We start from the raw sequence: 19,182 nt of genomic DNA, 5'->3' as shown, positions 1-19,182 counted from the left end.
TGACTTCAGATCTGTTAATTGCCACATTAAGCTCATTTTATTGCTGTCAACAGACTTAAGCAAATGACATGATCAGATTTTGTGGCATTACAAGATAAAGATAAGTATCATATTGACATTTATTTAATGAATCTGTGATAAACTACATTAAAACTAAAACATACAAAAAAAATTGTTCAGTTAAACTCAACTGGTGGTTTGTTTGTACATTGCAAATTTGTAAAATTATATTTCTATGTTTATTCTTTCATTTTTTCTTACATTGTTTATATTTGTTAATTGTTTATATTTGTTAATTGTTGGGGTACCCCTCCCACCCACCCCCCATATCTTTCTATCTTAGAAAACAAAGTTAAATAAATTGTGAATTAGTATGAAACTCTTCGTGGTTAATTAACTTAAAAGTTACTTCACTAGGTGGATGGGTGAATATTACTATTTTAAATGTGTAAATTATTATACGATAATGTGTAATAACTGATTTGTCTCTAATTTTAGCAGATCTGCTCCTCCCACAACTAGCACACCTTCAGTGAAGCTCCTCCCACAACTAGCACAGCTTCAGTGAAGCTCCTCCCACAACTAGCACACCTTCAGTGAAGCTCCTCCCACTGCAGTTCATCAATAAATGCTGGAATATTCCCATCAGTCTACAAGTGAAGACGAGCATCAAAGCATCAGGAAGAAGTGAAATCTGCAGAGAAAGAGTTTATTGAAGGACAGAGACATCATGAGAGATCCAGAACCCTGCAGAATCAAACACACTGAAGAACAAACAGGTTGGTGTTTAATCTTCATCCTTCTTCAATGACACTGAAGAACAATTAAAGTTATCAGCAATTCATCAGATTTGGTGTTTATAGCAGAAAAATAATCTAGGAGTTGTAAAAAAAAAAAAAAAAAAAAAATGTTTTAAAATTTAAAAAGTCCAACAAATAATATAGGGGAGACTTTCTATCCCCAGGGAACAAAATATGGACTTAAAAAAAAATGTCAAAACCATGTCACTTCCATAAAAATGCCCAAAAAAAAAAAAGGAAGAAATGGAATAAAAAATTGAATTTAAATTGTGTTTTTTGAAGAATATTTGCCAGTTAATAATAGAAAAATAGTTAAACACGTAATAATATTTTAGTATATTATATTAATTTAAATTTTATATTTACAATATATAAAATTTTTGGAGTTGACCAAACATACAATAGTTATCACAAAAACATTGAATTAGTGTCTGTATTTTTAAGATAGATCATTGTACCTTATTTTGTAAAAATTTGTCTAAATGATCTTAATTTTGTGTAGCTTTTGTCTGCTTTTACTTCACATTTCTCAGATTTTTTTTTTTTTTTCATGATTTATTTGTATTGTAATTTGTTTAACTTTAAATTTCAGATCTAATGGAGAAACCACATCATGTCAAAACTAGAGAAAAAACTCTCTCACGGACTGAAAGAGTTTCATTACGTAAAAGAAAAGTCAAGAAAAGTTTCACCTGCACTCAGTGTGGAAAGAGTTTCACAAACAAACAGAGTCTCAAGATTCACATGAGGATCCACACTGGAGAGAAACCATACACATGTGATCTCTGCGGGAAGAGTTTCACATACAAACAGAGTCTCAAGATTCACATGAGGATCCACACTGGAGAGAAACCATTCACATGTGATCAGTGTGGGAAGAGTTTTGCAGAAAAAGGAAACCTTAAGAACCACATGAACATCCACACTGGAGAGAAACTGTATGAATGTGAGCAATGTGGAAAAACATTTTCTGTGCTCAAACCTGAAGGAGCACTGAAAGTACATACTAAGGAGAAACCACATTCATGTTCTTTGTGTGGAAAGAGTTTTTCACAACTGCAGAATTTAAAAGCTCATCAGAAAATACAACTGCTGTGAGAGATCATATGTGCTTTGAGTGTGAGAAGACTTTTATTTCAGCTGAAAGTTTGAAGCTGCACCAGAGGATACACACTGGAGAGAAACCTTACATGTGTTCACACTGTGACAAGAGATTCAGTCAGTTAGGACATCTGAAATCACATGAGAGGATTCACACTGGAGAGAAACCTTACATGTGTTCACACTGTGACAAGAGATTCAGTCATTCAGAATATCTGAAAACACATGAGAGGATCCACACTGGAGAGAAACCTTACAAGTGTACACATTGTGACAGGAGATTCAGTCAGTCAGGAGCCCTGAAATCACATGAGAGGATCCACACTGGAGAGAAACCTTACAAGTGTTCAAACTGCGACAAGAGATTCAGTCAGTCAGAACAAATGAAAAGACATAAGAGGATCCACACTGGAGAGAAACCTTACAAGTGTTCACACTGCGACAAGAGATTCAGTCAGTCAGAACATCTGAAAACACATAGGAGGATCCACACTGGAGAGAAACCTTACAAGTGTTCACACTGCGACAAGAGATTCAGTCGGTCAGACCATCTGAAATCACACGAGCAGATTCATACTGGAGAGAAACCTTACAAGTGTTCACTCTGTGACGAGAGATTCAGTCAGTTAGGACCCCTGAAAACACATAAGAGGATCCACACTGGAGGGAAACTGTATCACTGCACTGTATGTGGGAAGAATTTCAGTCATTCGTCTTCTCTATGGAGACATAAAATAAACAATCACTTTAAGTAGTTTATCTGCAGGTCCACCGCATTCAAGTGCTACACCGCATCTCTTCCATATTATTCTGTCATAAGAAACATCATCTAAATTAGTCACAGTGAATAATGATCATCTTCAAGACCAGCAGTTTCTGTGAGATTCAGATAAACTCAAAGATAGAGCTCCTTCACTAAGAACAATATCTAAAGTTTTATTCTCGTATACAACTTTGCTTTATGATATAAATGATATTATTATGCTTTATTACTAGTTTCATTTTGTTCCAAATGTTCTTTTAATGCATATTTGTAGAAGGTTTTTACATGGTTTTTAATGTTCTTGTTCACTAGGCTGAAAAAAGAGGCTGATTTATTTTTCATTTCATAATCACTGTTGTTATAGGATTTTTTTTTAAGTGTTTTTTTTTTTTTTTTTTTTTTAACAACTAATTATTCTTTCACTTAGGCTGTATTTTAATAAATGCAGGTGTAATATATTCTGTCATGTAGGTTTAGTGATAGTGTCTGATCCATCTTCTCTTTTATTCACTTGAGATTCTTTGCTGTCTTGTTAGTCAATAAAGAGAGAGATCTGTCTCATTCCTTTCCACTTTATATTTGCTTCAAGTATTAAACTCTTATTGTTCATTTTTGTTGTCTGCTGATTTTTCTTGCATCACGAATGAATACTTTCATAATTTTAGTTACTTCTAAAAGCATCTAAAATTAAATAATAATAGCTTTGGGAGCTTATATTTGCTTCAGGGGAGAGCGGGGTAAGTTGTCACAAGGGTAAGTTGTCACACTGTCCATAACTCCAACACTAGAGGCTCTATCTCAAAAATCAAATAGCCCCACTTTGTGTAACTTCTTCTTCTATAGTCAATTTTTCCTGTTCGCATGTGGTCAAGATCACTCTAATCTGAGGTTAGCACAATTTTTCCTTATTTTTTGGCTTAAAAAAAAGTAAAAAAATGTGCACTTTAAATTTTATGCAATACAACTTTGTTAGGTATGAATGTTAAAAATTATTGTTTTGCACATAATAGAGGAGACAATAACGTGTCTTTTCTTACTTTCGCTGATGTGCTATGTTGAGCTAATCTTGAGATTTAGCCAACATTAGCACACATGTCAGTTTGGGGCAAGTTGTCTCAATGAACAAATAAACACATAGAACATGCTCAAAAAAAAAATTGAGATGTATTTCTGGAAACCAAGTTTGCACAGATCGACCCATTCAGAACTCTGCCCTGCCAGGCCCCAGCACCAACTCTGCTCCAACTCTGCCCTGCCAGGGCCCCATCACCAACTCTGCTCCAACTCTGCCCTGCCAGTCCCCAGCACCAACTCTGCCCTTCCGGGCCCCAGCACCAACTCTACCCTGACGGGCCCCAGCACCAACTCTGCCCTGCCGGGCCCCAGCACCAACTCTGCCCTGCCAGGCCCCAGCACCAACTCTGCCGAGCCGGGCCCCAGCACCAACTCTGCCCTCCCAGGCCCCAGCACCAACTCTGCCCTGCCAGGACCCAGCACCAACTCTGTCCTGCCAGGCCCCAGCACCAACTCTGCCATGCCAGGCCCCAGCACCAACTCTGTCCTGCCAGGACCCAGCACCAACTCTGTCCTGCCAGGCCCCAGCACCAACTCTGTCCTGCCAGGACCCAGCACCAACTCTGTCCTGCCAGGACCCAGCACCAACTCTGCGTAGTCAGATACAGGGCATTTCTTTTGTTCAGGTTAAACATGTTAAGCGAGTTATCTGCAGCAATCCATTCAGTTATCATGGATCTATGTGCAAGCCAGAGAACGTTTGAGTATAAAGTTCAAAGTAAAGTGGTCTTGCCACTTAATGTGTTTGGATTGAAATGTATTGTTTGGATTGAAATAATTGTTTTTTCCAAATTCTCTAGGCATGATTATTTATATTTCCAGTTCTGTTTGAATTAAAAAATTTAAATCAATAAACACAATTAAGTAGTTTGTTGTTCTTATTTTTAGATAATCTAGTGTGACAACTTACCCGCCGATGGGGCAAATTTTGTCACAAGTGCACATTCTCTATTCACAGTCTACAACTCCGTAATGACATGAGATATGAAAATGTAATGAATACAACATATGTGCCCAAGACTTCCTTGTTTCATTTGGTATGACTTTTATATCATTGTGATGTATGGTGCTCAGTAAATGTTAGACAGTTTGAAAAGTGTGACAACTTACCCCGCTCTCCCCTATTAAATTGTAATTGTCCATTATTGTTTTCTGTTGATTCTTCTTGCATCACTAATGAACAATTTCAGAATTTTAGTTACATCTAAAAGGCATGAAATATTAATTACTTTTTTTTTCATAATTAAATTTCTCATAAACCTTCTAAATAAAAAACTATATTAAAACTAACCTATATTTATATATATATTTATATATATTAAACTATATTTTACTGTCTGCCTGTCTACATCTATAACTGTTTTAACATTATTTTTGTTTGATATGTTGTTTTATATATATTTTGCCATTTAAAACAGAATTTGCCGCCTTTTTGATTATCTACCAATGGTTTCGACTCGCGGTGATGACGTCACTTGCACACGCTTCAGTGTGGAGCAGTACCGCTATTTCAAGTAACTGTAAAACTGAATTAAACAAACATTACAAGTTTGTTTAATTCAAGTTTTACGTGGTCTATAAATATATTTTTTTATTGAGCTCTGCTATTTGTGTGCCTTCTAACACTTATAGGTGTGTAAAGAAGGCTTTGTCTTTTTTTCTCTTCACATACTACAAAACGGTAAGAGGAACTGTTTTATTGTTGTGAATGTAGTTATTAGAAAACCGAAATATTTAGAGCCATATGGACAAACAAATATAGTAAATGAGGGAGAAAAAACACTCAGAATAAAGTCAGATGATCTGCTGCTGATCCTGAATGTCTTGTTTAATGAGTGTTTATAGTCTGAGACTCATCAGTATTATCAACTGCTGAAAATCCTCTTTATTTCATGATAATAGATCCTGTTTTCACCTCATTCATTATACTGATGACTTCAGATCTGTTAACTGACACAATAAGATCATTTTATTGCTGTCAACAGACTTAAGCAAACATCACGATCAGTTAGTGTGGCATTACAAGATATAGACGAATAGTATAATAGTGTTTATTTAATGAATCTGTGATAAACCTTTTTTCATATAAAACACAAATCTAAAACAAAAATAATATTTTTGTTAAACTCAATTGGTTAAACTTCACCTCACAAACTTGGAAATATTTTCTGTTCATCATTTTTTCTTCTTATATGGTTTATTATTTGGTATCCGTGTGTGTGTTTTGCCTATATTTTAGTGAGAAGCAAGATAAATGTAGCAATTAAAATATGTGGATGAAATTCTTAATAAAATAAAATCCAATAGAAATTTTTAATTTTTGTATAAAACACTTGAATATTATGAATGAAAACGAATGAATATTAATACTTAAGTTGTAAGTTAGTATACAGTTTTAATCAGGAATGGATTTATTGATTTTTATACATTTCAGCCTACAAACTTAAGGAAATCGCATTCCCAATAACCAGATGAGCCATAAGCAGCAAGCATATTTGAAGAACAATCAGATGGCATAAAACAACAGCGTAAACTTTAGCTTCTAGCTGTTGCAGGTTTAATCAAGTACCAGCACTAGCAGCAACAACCAATAGCTTAAAGCAACAAGCAGGTCTAGCAACAAACATAATACTGAACACTAGAAAACACTTCATCACTACATCTGACCGATTTATTTATTATTATTTATTTACAACAAGCAGAAACAGTAAATTTGCTATTACTTGCACTACTGTTTGTTCATCCAGATACACTGAATAACCCATTTGCAACACTGAAATATTTTCTATGCACTTTACTTTCCATTGCAATAGTGTAAAATTGTTCATATGTTCATAGTTCTGCCTATAGTGTACATACACTTCAAATATTTTATCTGTATAGTATGTTCATAGTACACCTATCTGTATATCATGCTGATAGTATTTAAAATCTGTAAATTATGTCCATAATACTTATCTGTATAGTTATTGTACATATTGTAGACCTTGTATATTCTGTACTTAAAGCTTATTGCACTTCTGGTTAGATGCTAACTGCATTTCGTTGCCTATAGTACCAGTTTATCAGGAAGTGACATTTTGTTCTCTTTGACTCGTTGGATGAAGCCCCTAAGAAGCAAGCAAAAAGTTTCACTCATTTGTCTTCTCTATGGAGTCACAAAATAGTAGATAGTAAAAAAGTAGTTTATCTTCTTTAAAGTGCGACATTGCATCTGTTCTGTTAGCATCCACAACAAGATACATAACAAAAATTACAAAAAAATATATTTGTAACACTGAATAAAGTTAATTTTCAAGACCAGCAGTTTCATTCTGTGAGATTCATATCAATTCAAAAATTTGAGTTACTCTACAAAGACCATGCTTTGTAGCCAGCTATGAGAACAGTAGTCTTGTAGCCAGAAAGGTCCGGACCTTGGTCAATTTTTCATGTTCAAACATAGAATTTGTTCTGTGAATGACTAATTTGCTGTTCAAAACTCCTCATTTGATTGTAGACCGTTTGTAATAATGTTTAATGTACATTGAATGAAAATGATCGCAGCCAGACGTTGGCGAAAGTAAACAAGGCTTGAGACAGTCATGAGGGCGCGGGTGCAACCTCTGATGTGTTGCCAGATCCGGCTTTTATATCTTTTCTGCTTAATTTAACACTTTAGAAAGTGAATAAAGTGGGATGTTGCAGTTTAGGGTTAGTGGTATTTTTATCTTATCTAATTTAGAAAAAAATTAAACAAAATACTTTACATTTTTAAAAACTTAAAAAAATAAAAAAAATAAATAAAACACCATACAAAATACACCAAATCAAACAAAAAAAAAAAAATAAATAAATAAATAAAAAATGATAGTGTCATGATATTATCTGTCGAAACGTAATGCATGCTATTTAAAACAGTAGCATTTAACAGTAATATGCAGATCTGTAGAACCAGGTTATGAAATATACAAACACCACCCATTCATTCAGCATAGTAGTTAAATTTTCATCAGGCTAAAAACATTTCATTTCATTAGACATCATCTATACATTAACAATGATTATACATGAAAACTATAACAGTAATATGTTTAGTTTATTTCATTTATTTATACAGGGACAATGCACAACAAAGGTGTTGTGCCAGAGTTAGCTATAAATCTAATTTTCATCTGTAGTCCCTGGGCAGGATGTGGTTAGAAAATTACAATACATACAATATCACATCATACTTCATTAAACAGACAAAAAAAAAGTCAAGTCAATGATCACCTATTTTATTTTATTTACAAACAGGTATTAAATTCCATCTTTTTGCTGCTCTAACTGAAAAAGAATGACATAGCCAATCTGACTTTTTTCAATACAGCAGTAAGTTTGATAGCAGCTTGTTCTTTTGTCTTAGCATAAGCATAAACAACTGCACAACAATCTGCATACATCTGAACCTGGACCTCTGGACAAACTGTAGGCAGATAATTAATGTATAAGCTGAACAAAATTGGTCCAAGAATCGACCCCTGTGGGACTCCAATATAGCAGTCAAGAAATGGTGAGCAAGCATCATTAATTCATTGTACATTGTTTCCTTAGATTTATGTATGACTCCATCCATGTTAAAGTATTAGTAGAAAAATTAAACCTTGATCATTTAGATAAAAGAACATCGGTTAACAGTACCAAAAGCCTTTTAAAAATCAAGGAAGACAGCACCAACAACACCTCCTCTGTCAAGACTGGATTTAATTTGTTCAACAAAATAACAGTTTGCTGTCTCCATAGAGTGATGTGCCCTAAATCCAAACTGCATAGGATGTAATGGAAAATGACCAAGATTTAAATGCTCAACTAACTGAATGATAACAACCTTTTCAATTACTTTAGAAACAACTGGTAGAATACTGACAGGTCTATAGTTACATTAGCAGGATCACCAGTTTTATACAGTATGTTCAGCGAGTTTTTCTTTTTCATCAACCACTAAAATGTCAAAAGAAACTTTTCTCTTTTTTTAATTCATGGTCTATTTTGTTCATGTTCTTCTAATGTTTGTTTTCTGCTAACCTTTTTCAAAATGGTAAGAGGAAACTATTTTGTTGTCATGAATGTAATTATTAGAAAATCAAAGTATATTTAGATTAAAATGGACAAATCATAATGTCTGAGAAAGATCGTTGTCAGTGTCTTTATATTAGTGGTATTTTTTCTGTATCATTTAAGAAATAATTGTAATACTTTTCAATAGAGCACTTAAATAGGCTTTCAGCATAAATTCTGATGCAAACAATCAGTTTCTACCAGCAAACTGAAAAACAAAAACAAAACAAACAATCCACAAACAAAAAGTTAAATAAATTGTGAATTAGTATGAAACACTTTGTGGTTAATTAACTTAAAAGTTACTTCACTAGGTGGATGGGTGAATATTACTATTTTAAATGTGTACATTGTTATACGATAATGTGTAATAACTGATTTGTCTCTAATTTTAGCAGATCTGCTCCTCCCACAACAAGCACAGCTTCAGTGAAGCTCCACCCACAACAAGCACACCTTGAGTGAAGCTCCTCCCACAATGAATCGCACCATCAGTGAAGCTCCTCCCACTGCAGTTCATCAATAAATGCTGGAATATTCCCATCAGTCTACAAGTGAAGACGAGCATCAAAGCATCAGGAAGAAGTGAAATCTGCAGAGAAAAGGAGTTTATTGAAGGACAGAGAGAAAACATCATGAGAGATCTTCAGAACCCCTGCAGAATCAAACACACTGAAAGAACAAACAGGTTGGTGTTTTAAAAAAATTTTAAAAAATTTAAAAAGTTCAACAAATAATATAGGGGAGACTTTCTATCCCCACGGAACAAAATATGGACTTAAACTCAAATGTTAAAAGATGTCACTTCCTGGGTGTTGCCATAAAAATGCTTTAATTTTAAAAAGGAAGAAATGGAATGGAAATTGTGTTTTTTGAAGAATATTTGCCAGTTAATAATAGAAAAATAGTTAAACACGTAATAATATTTTAGTATATTATATTAATGTAAATATTATATTTAGAATATATACAATTTTTGGAGTTGACCAAACATAGAATAGTTATCACAAAAACATCGAATTAGTGTCTGTATTTTTAAGATAGATCATTGTACCTTATTTTGTAAAAATTTGTCTAAATTATCTTAATTTTGTGTAGCCTTTGCCTGATTTTACTTCACATTTCTCAGATTTTTTTTTTTTTTCATGATTTATTTGTATTGTAATTTGTTTAACTTTAAATTGCAGATCTAATGGAGAAACCACATCATGTCAAAACTAGAGAAAATACTCTCTCACAGACTGAAAGAGTTTCTTTACGTAAAAGAAAAGTCAAGAAAAGTTTCACCTGCACTCAGTGTGGAAACAGAGTTTCACAATTCACATGAGGATCCACACTGGAGAGAAAGATTCACACGTGTGATCAGTGCGAGGAGATTCCACACTGGAGAACAGAACTCATATTCACGTGTGGATCCACTGCGAGAAGAGTACACGTGTACATGAACACAAACAAACAGAGTCTCAAGATTCACATGAGGATCCACACTGGAGAGAAACCATTCACATGTGATCAGTGCGGGAAGAGTTTTGCAGAAAAAGGAAACCTTAAAAACCACATGAACATCCACACTGGAGAGAAACTGTATGAATGTGAGCAATGTGGAAAAACATTTTCATGTGCTCCAAACCTAAAGGAGCACCTGAAAGTACATACTAAGGAGAAACCACATTCATGTTCTTTGTGTGGAAAGAGTTTTTCACAACTGCAGAATTTAAAAGTTCATCAGAAAATACATACTGCTGTGAGAGATCATATGTGCTTTGAGTGTGAGAAGACTTTTATTTCAGCTGAAAGTTTGAAGCAGCACCAGAGGATACACACTGGAGAGAAACCTTACATGTGTTCACACTGTGACAAGAGATTCAGTCAGTTAGGACATCTGAAATCAGATGAGAGGATTCACACTGGAGAGAAACCTTACAAGTATTCACACTGTGACAAGATATTCAGTCAGTCAGGAGCCCTGAAATCACATGAGAGGATTCACACTGGAGAGAAACCTTACAAGTGTTCCTGTGACAAGAGTTCAGTCATTCAGAATATCTGAAAACACATGAGAGGATCCACTGGAGAGAAACCTTACATGTGTTCACACTGTGACAAGAGATTCAGTCAGTCAGGAGCCCTGAAATCACATGAGAGGATTCACACTGGAGAGAAACCTTACATGTGTTCACACTGTGACAAGAGATTCAGTCATTCAGAATATCTGAAAACACATGAGAGGATCCACACTGGAGAGAAACCTTACATGTGTTCACACTGTTACAAGATATTCAGTCAGTTAGGACATCTGAAAAAACATGAGGGGATTCACACTGGAGAGAAACCTTACATGTGTTCACACTGTGACAAGAGATTCAGTCATTCAGAATATCTGAAAACACATGAGAGGATCCACACTGGGGAGAAACCTTACAAGTGTACACATTGTGACAAGAGATTCAGTCAGGCAGGAGCCCTGAAAACACATGAGAGGATTCATACTGGAGAGAAACCTTACAAGTGTTCACACTGCGACAAGAGATTCAGTCAGTCAGAACATCTGAAAACACATAAGAGGATTCATACTGGAGAGAAACCTTACAAGTGTTCACACTGTGACGAGAGATTCAGTCAGTTAGGACCCCTGAAAACACACGAGATGATCCACACTGGAGGGAAACTGTATCACTCCACTGTATGTGGGAAGAATTTCAGTCATTCGTCTTCTCTATGGAGACATAAAATAAACAATCACTTTAAGTAGTTTATCTTCAGGTCCACTGCATTCAAGTGCTACACCGCATCTCTTCCATATTATTCTGTCCTAAGAAACATCATCTAAATTAGTCACAGTGAATAATGATCATCTTCAAGACCAGCAGTTTCTGTGAGATTCAGATCAACTCAAAGATAGAGCTCCTTCACTAAGAACAATATCTAAAGTTTTATTCTCGTATACAACTTTGCTTTATGATATAAATTATATTATTATGCTTTATTACGAGTTTCATTTTGTTCCAGATGTTCTTCTAATGCATATTTGTAGAAGGTTTTTACATGTTTTTAATGTTCTTGTTCACTAAGCTGAAAAAGAAGCTGATTTTTCATTTCATAATCACTGTTCTTGTAGGTTTTTTTTTAAGTTTTTTGTTGTTGTTGTTGTTGTTGTTGTTGTTGTTGTTGTTGTTGTTGTTGGTTTAAATTGTTGTTGTTGTTGTTGTGTTGGCTGTATTTTATAAAAATGCAGGTGTAATTGTTATTAGGCTGTTTTACAAAATGTAGGTTTAGTGATAGTGTCTGATCCAGTGTTCTGATCCATCTTTTATTTTATCACTTGAGATTCTTTGCTGTCTTGTTAGTCAATAAAGAGAGAGATCTGTCTCATTCCTTTCCACTTTTACTTTATATTTGCTTCAAGTATTAAACTCTTATTGTTAATTTTTGTTGTCTGTTGATTTTTCTTACATCACTAATGAACAATTTATTTATTTATATTAGATTAGATTAGATTAGATTAGATTAGATTTAACTTTATTGTCACTGCACATGTAAGGTACAAGGCAACAAAATGCAGTTAGCATCTAACCAGAAGTGCAATAAGCAGTAAGTACAGAATATACAAGGTCTACAAAATGTACAATAACTATACAGATAAGTATTATGGACATAATTTACAGATTTTAAATTTTAAATACTATCAGCATTATATACAGATAGGTGTACTATGAACATACTATACAGATGGAATATGTGAAAGTGTATGTACACTACAGGCAGAACTATGAACATATGAACATAATTTTACACTATTGCAATGGAAAGTAAAGTGCATAGAAATATTTCATTGTGCAAATGGGTTATTCAGTGTTTCTGGATGAACAGACAGTAGTGCAAGTAATAGCAAGTTTACTGTTTTGCTTGTTGTAAATAAATAATAATAAATGAATCGGTCAGATGTAGTGATGAAGTGGGGGGAGAGTCTGTGTGTATGGTGTGGGGGGTGTCAGAGGGCAGAGTTCAGTAAGGAGACAGCTGTAGGGGAAAAAGCTGTTCCTGGATCTGCTGGTCCTTGTCCGGAGGCTCCTGAAGCGCCTCCCGGAGGGCAGGAGGTTAAACAGTCCATGGTCAGGGTGAGAGGAGTCCTTAAGAATGCTGCGAGCTCGACGTAGACAGCGTTTTCTCCTCTGGATGTCCTCAATAGCAGGAAGTGGTGTCCCTGTGATGCGTTGGGGCAGTTTTTCACCACCCTCTGCAGTGCTTTGCGGTCAGCCACCGAGCAGTTCCCATACCAGACTGTAATACAACTGGTCAGGATGCTCTCGATCGCACACCGGTAAATGTTCACCACTATGGCTGAAGACAGCTGGTTCTTCTTCAGTGTTCTGAGGAAGAAGAGGTGTTGGTGAGCCTTCTTGACCAGGCTGGAGGTGTTTGTGGTCCAGGACAGTTCCTCAGAGATGGTGGTCACGTTCAACAACCATCCCGTTAATGTGGATGAGGTTGTGCATGTGCATGCTTCCTTTCTTCTTTATTCTGTCCTCATAGAGTTATTCCTGAAGTCCACAATGAGCTCCTTTGTCTTACTGTTGTTAAGGAGCAGGTCATTGTCAGCGCACCATGTGGCCAGGTGCTGAACCTCTTCCTTGTAGGCAGTCTCATCGTTGTCACTGATGAGGCCAATCACCGTGGTGTCGTCTGCAAACTTAATAATGGAGTTGGATCCATGCACAGGCTTGCAGTCATGGGTGTACAGGGAGTAGAGGAATGGACTCAGCACACAGCCCTGTGGTACGCCGGTGTTAAGTGTGATGGTGGTGGAGGGGTGTGGGGCCTGACCTAACATGCTGAGGTCTGTTGGTCAGAAAATCCATGATCCAGTTGCAGAGGGAGGTATTAATGTCCAGGTCTCCAAGTTTTGTGGTCAGCTTGGAGGGAATGACGGTGTTAAATGCTGAACTGAAGTCAACAAACAACATCCGAACATATGTGTTGTTATTGTCCAAGTGTGTGAAGTGTATTAAACTATATTTTACTGTCTGCCTGTCTACATCTATAACTGTTTTAACATTATTTTTGTTTGATATGTTGTTTTATATTTGCCATTTAAAACAGAATTTGCCGCCTTTTTGATTATCTACCCATGGCCACTACTCTCCACTCACGACGACAACTTCACTTACACACGCTTCAGTGTGGAGCAGTAGCGCTATTTCAAGTAACTTTAAACTGAATGTAAACTGAGTTTGTTTAATTCAAGTTTTACGGGGTCTATAAATATTTTTTTTTTATTGAGCTCTGCTATTTGTGTGCCTTCTAACACTTATAGGTGTGTAAAGAAGGCTTTGTCTTTTTTTTCTTCACATACTACAAAACGGTAAGAGGAACTGTTTTAATGTTGTGAATGTAGTTATTAGAAAACCGAAATATTTAGATTCATATGGACAAACAAATACATATAGTTGTAATGTCTTTCTGGTAGTAATTTTTTCTGCATCACTAGAGAAGTAATTATCACTTTAGACTTTCAGCATATATTTTGACTCAGTTTTTACCAGCAAACACTCAGAATAAAGTGAGATGATCTGCTGCTGGTCCTGAATGTCTTGTTTAATGAGTGTTTATAGACGATCAGTTATTGTGGCATTACAAGATATAGATGAGTATTATAATAGTGTTTATTTAATGAATATGTGATAAACCTTGTTTCATATAAAACACAAAACTAAAACACACAAATACAATTTTTGTTTAACTCGATTGGGAATCACATTCCCAATAACCATATGAGAAACAATTAATATCCGAATAGGGCTAAAGATGGAGTTTCTCCCCTAAGAACAATATCTAAAGTTTTATTCTTGTATACAATTTTGCTTCATGATATAAATCATATAATTATGCTTAATTACATGTTTAAATTTATGTTCAAAATCTTCTTCTAATGCATAGTTTGTAAAAGGGTTTTAGAGGTTCAAAATGTTCTCTAACACTAAGAAGAAAAGAGGCTGATTTATTTTTAATTTCATCTTTGCTGTTTTCTTTCTTTTTTAAATAGCAAGATATTCTTCCACTTGTGTATTTTACAAAATGCATCTCATGCTTTTTTCATTTTTATTCTCTTGAGATTTGTTGTTATCTTGTAAGTCAATAAAGAGAGAGATCTGTCTAATTAATTTCCACTTTTACTTTATATTTGCCTCAAGTATTAAACTTTTACTGTAAATATTATGATTGCTTTTGGGGGCTTTCCATAATTAAATTTCTCTATAAAGCTTTTAAATGCCTAATAAACTATATTTCACGTTATTGTAAAAACACTCTTTACACAGTTTGTTTAAATCAACATTTGTATGGACATTCATATGTTCTGATTCTAGTTCAAATGTAATTACAATTAAACACATGTCATTCAGAGAGTAGAGCTGAAATATTGATTGAGATTCTTCAAACAGATTCAGATGGTGGGAATTATTGTAGGCTTTCAGTTGGGTTACCAGCGCATGTAGGAGTAAAAGGAAATGAGTTGGCAGACAAATATGCAAAGGACGCAAACAAAGAAAATAGACATATATATATATATATATATATGCAGTTAAAGTGTAGGCCTAGTAAGAGTGAAATGAAGTGTTTACTCAGACAACATGTGAAGAATAGACGGCAGAAAACAATGGTAAGAAGAAAGAACAGGGAGATTAGTTTTATAGCCTTCAAAGAGTTGTAGGTAAATATAGAGTAAACAGGAAGAAATAGATATGAAGAAAGGCTTATATTTGACCATATACTGCTCTTAATAGCAATTTGAATAGAATTGGGAGACATGACATTGGAAAGTGTGAATTTTGTAATCATGCAGCCTGATCTCATGGCAGTTCGTACATATTTTACGAGGTGGCTAATTCGTACGACCACAATCGTACAAATTCATATGATTTTTGCCAAATCATAAGTATTTTACGAGTTGCACAGTTTGTATGAATGACCTACACCTAACCCCGCCCCTAAACCTAACCGACACTGGGGTTTTTAGACAAATCATATAAAATCGTACGATTGAGATCGTACAAATTTGTACGAAATAGCCACCTCATAAAATATGTACGAATTGCCATGAGATAGCGTTGAATCATGAGGAAAATGTAGAACATTTACACTCCTAATCAGTAGGTGGCGGGTAATGCACCTACAAGTTGTATGTTGTATGACTTTAACTTCTACCAAAGTCATTTTCTGGTAAGATATTTGTACTTTTACTTGAGTATGGCTTTCAGGTACTTTATACACCACTGTAGGGTTGCCACCTCTCACGCATTTAGCGTGAGACACACGCTTTTAGGCTCTGTCTCATGCTCTCACTCTGCTGATGTAAATCTCACGCCAAATGCGGTATGAAACAAAGTCTCATCTCTCAAATTTTGTATGTGTTAATACTTAATTCTAACAATAAATTCTGTTTTGGTGCACTTAATGTGGTGTAAATCATAAATTATAAAAACTGAGAGTTCCGGGTCCTTGATTCTGATTGGTTGAGCCGTGTTCAAAACCTTCAGGTATTGCTTATTTATAATGCGACCATACAGCTTAACTATTTTTTGAGTTAAATAGTTCTATATGTTAGTTCAATAATATTTATTTAATATTTTGAGGAGATCTTTTGGAACCAAATAATATTTGTGCAATAATTATGGGTCCTTTAATGACTTAATATATTATATATATATATATATATATATATATTATATAAGTCATTAAAGGACCACAATATATATATATATATATATATTATATATATATTATATATATATATATATTTCAGTTACTTATATTACAATTAGTGTAGTATTTAAGGTTAAAATAGAAAAAAAGGATTTTAAATTCCAATGCAAAAAAAAAAAAAAAAAAAAAAAAATAATTGTAATGCCCTGGTTTACCCACTCTTTACTAAAATCTACAGCTATCTAGAATATTGCAGGTCACATTCTGCTTAATGAATTAGTTTCATTTGAATAAATATTTAGAGCATGATTAAACACTAGATTTTTAAATTACATATTTAAAAAGTTAATAACATATTAATAACCGACATATTAACGATAATCGCATAATTACACACAATTAATGCAAGCAAATATTGCATTTAAGTTTAAAATGTTGCTAATAAATGCATATAACTGAATCCAACGAAAGATTGTATCCCCTTTATTTTTACAGTGTATATACACATGAATTGATATATAGTCATACCCCGTATAAGTGTGATCTAACACATGCAAGAGCTCCTTAAACGCAAGAACTTCCACAATGGAAAAGGGTTGGGAGCTTTTGATTTTAAGAAATAGCAAATGCCCATATAAAGTCTGATGGGCACCTTTTGTTTTCAGCAAAAATCAGGTCCTATTCATTAAGAATGATTTACACTTTCAGACAGCTATTGCTAAAGACAACTACGCATATTGATGGGAACATTATTTAAATACATGTCTGATGGGTACCTTTTGTTTTCTGTGATGTCAACCTATTTACATTTGGTCAGATGCAAACAAGTTCCTATGTGCAAACAGAAATATCTGACAGTTTATTTGTTGATTTACATGCCTTACAAATGTTGCATGAACACATCTGTTGCAGAGGTTACATTACAAGGCAGACGTTCAGCATCTTCATCATGGCCACTACCCCATTCTGACACAAATCTATCCATGTATAATTCACTCTTCTCACGTGGTATAGTTCTTGGTCCTTTGTAAGCCTGCCAATGCCAGGATATGGTTTTACCAACCATTTCTGCAATGGGTAAGCAGAGTCACCAAGAATAAAGTAGCCTACATCAGTTCCACAAATACTTTTTTTACCCTGCCATACAAAGCATTACTTTCTGTGGCCCAAGTCCAAAGGCATGACTTTCTGAGGACGCTAGCATCATGTTCCTTTCCTGACTGTCCAACATTCAAATGAATGATAGAGTGGCAGCCTTTCTGTTGTGTAAATCAGATTGGTTTCATGGAGGTTTCAAAATAGGGATGTGAGAACCATCAATAGCACCCACGCACTGTGGAATTGTGTCTTGTTGCTATACTGCAGGCTTCAGAGTTGTCCCCCAGCTATCTCTGAATCTTTGAGCTGTGATCTCCACCACCAGTACACTTGTTCGGGGATAGGCTCATTATATTGGTGTGATGCATCATCTGTAAAATAATAGAATGGAAAGGTAAACATTAATTATCGAGTTATGTTGCAGATCTGTTTAACGTCGAAACATAAATAGATGCACATTCTAAAAAAAAGTAATAGAATGAAAATTAACACATAAATACCTACTTATGACAGATCTATGTGTCCGTAGATGTATAATTATATACTGTATATGTATTAACTATATGCCTCATTTTGAAAGACTAATAATAGAACAAATGTTAAATGCACTATCTGAAGAACAGTTCAGTGAAAGGCTAACATTACTTCTCTGATTATGAAGATGTAGCTCATGTCATGCTAGCAAAAAGCAGTAAAGAGCCTACGCTTACATTTAAGAATGCTAATCAAAACAACTATGTGGTTAGGATCACAACCATTTTAAGATGACAATTAATTTTATTATTTAATTTAACCAAATTACCATTTCCTTCCGTTGTTGGCGTTTCTGCTTTCGCTGTAAGCGGCTTGCACGTCGCTGTATCACTCTTTTTCGCCTTGCAGCCAACATAAACTTTTGGCGTAAACGCCGCTGAGCCTCCATCTTTGCATCTTGGCTTCGCTGCCTCATCTTCCACCAAAAAAACACCAAAAGGAGCAAACAAACAGCCGCTTCGGTTCTGTCCATCTTGTTCGTTCGATGATGATACTCTAGTGTGTGCTACCTGAATCACTTTCATTGTTCCCATGGAAAGGGGAGGGGTTTTTGTGACGTTTGATCCAACGAGGCGTGTAAAGGGCGGGGCTTTATTATGCATGAGCTGTGGGGCTACTGGCCTAGCAATGGAAACGTAACTTGATTTTTGGTGTGGTGTGCAACGGCTCCGGCTCGAGACCACTGGCCCCACCCAGCCCAACAGTGGAGAAGCGTTCCACTGAAAGAAAAAAGAAAGAAAAAGATCATCTATTACTTTGACTAGTTTGTGGATTAGTTACTAGTTTGTGCATGCTCATGCAGTGCTCGCTAATGCCGAGCAGGGAGGAGGTGTTATTATTATATGTCAGTTCCTTCAACCACTGAGCATTCACACCTTGAAACATGAAATAATAGACACAAAAGATTATACAGAGAGGATTTAATTGTATCAAGACAGTAAAATATAACAACTACACAGACCTTATTGTGAGCAACTAATTTCAAAAACTCCCAGGACAGGGGAGGATTTTCTTCTTTCTTGCTGGCCTCAT

General features: G+C 35.1%; 1 long non-coding RNA gene and 1 pseudogene across 1 annotated transcript; one reads left to right on the top strand and one right to left on the bottom strand.

The window, feature by feature from the left end:
- Positions 1-372: 372 nt before the first annotated feature.
- On the top strand, positions 373-11,924 carry LOC122141627 (annotated as a pseudogene).
- A 5,426-nt stretch (positions 11,925-17,350) lies between these two features.
- On the bottom strand, positions 17,351-18,623 carry LOC122141726. The gene is made up of 2 exons (XR_006158039.1): positions 18,419-18,623; positions 17,351-17,987 (listed from the first exon to the last, which is right to left on the bottom strand). It is a non-coding gene; the product is annotated as an uncharacterized LOC122141726 (long non-coding RNA).
- Positions 18,624-19,182: the final 559 nt, after the last annotated feature.

Source organism: Cyprinus carpio, chromosome B22 (genome assembly GCF_018340385.1).
Source record: "Cyprinus carpio isolate SPL01 chromosome B22, ASM1834038v1, whole genome shotgun sequence".
NCBI lineage: Eukaryota > Metazoa > Chordata > Actinopteri > Cypriniformes > Cyprinidae > Cyprinus > Cyprinus carpio.
This window is presented reverse-complemented; position numbering and strand designations above follow the sequence as displayed.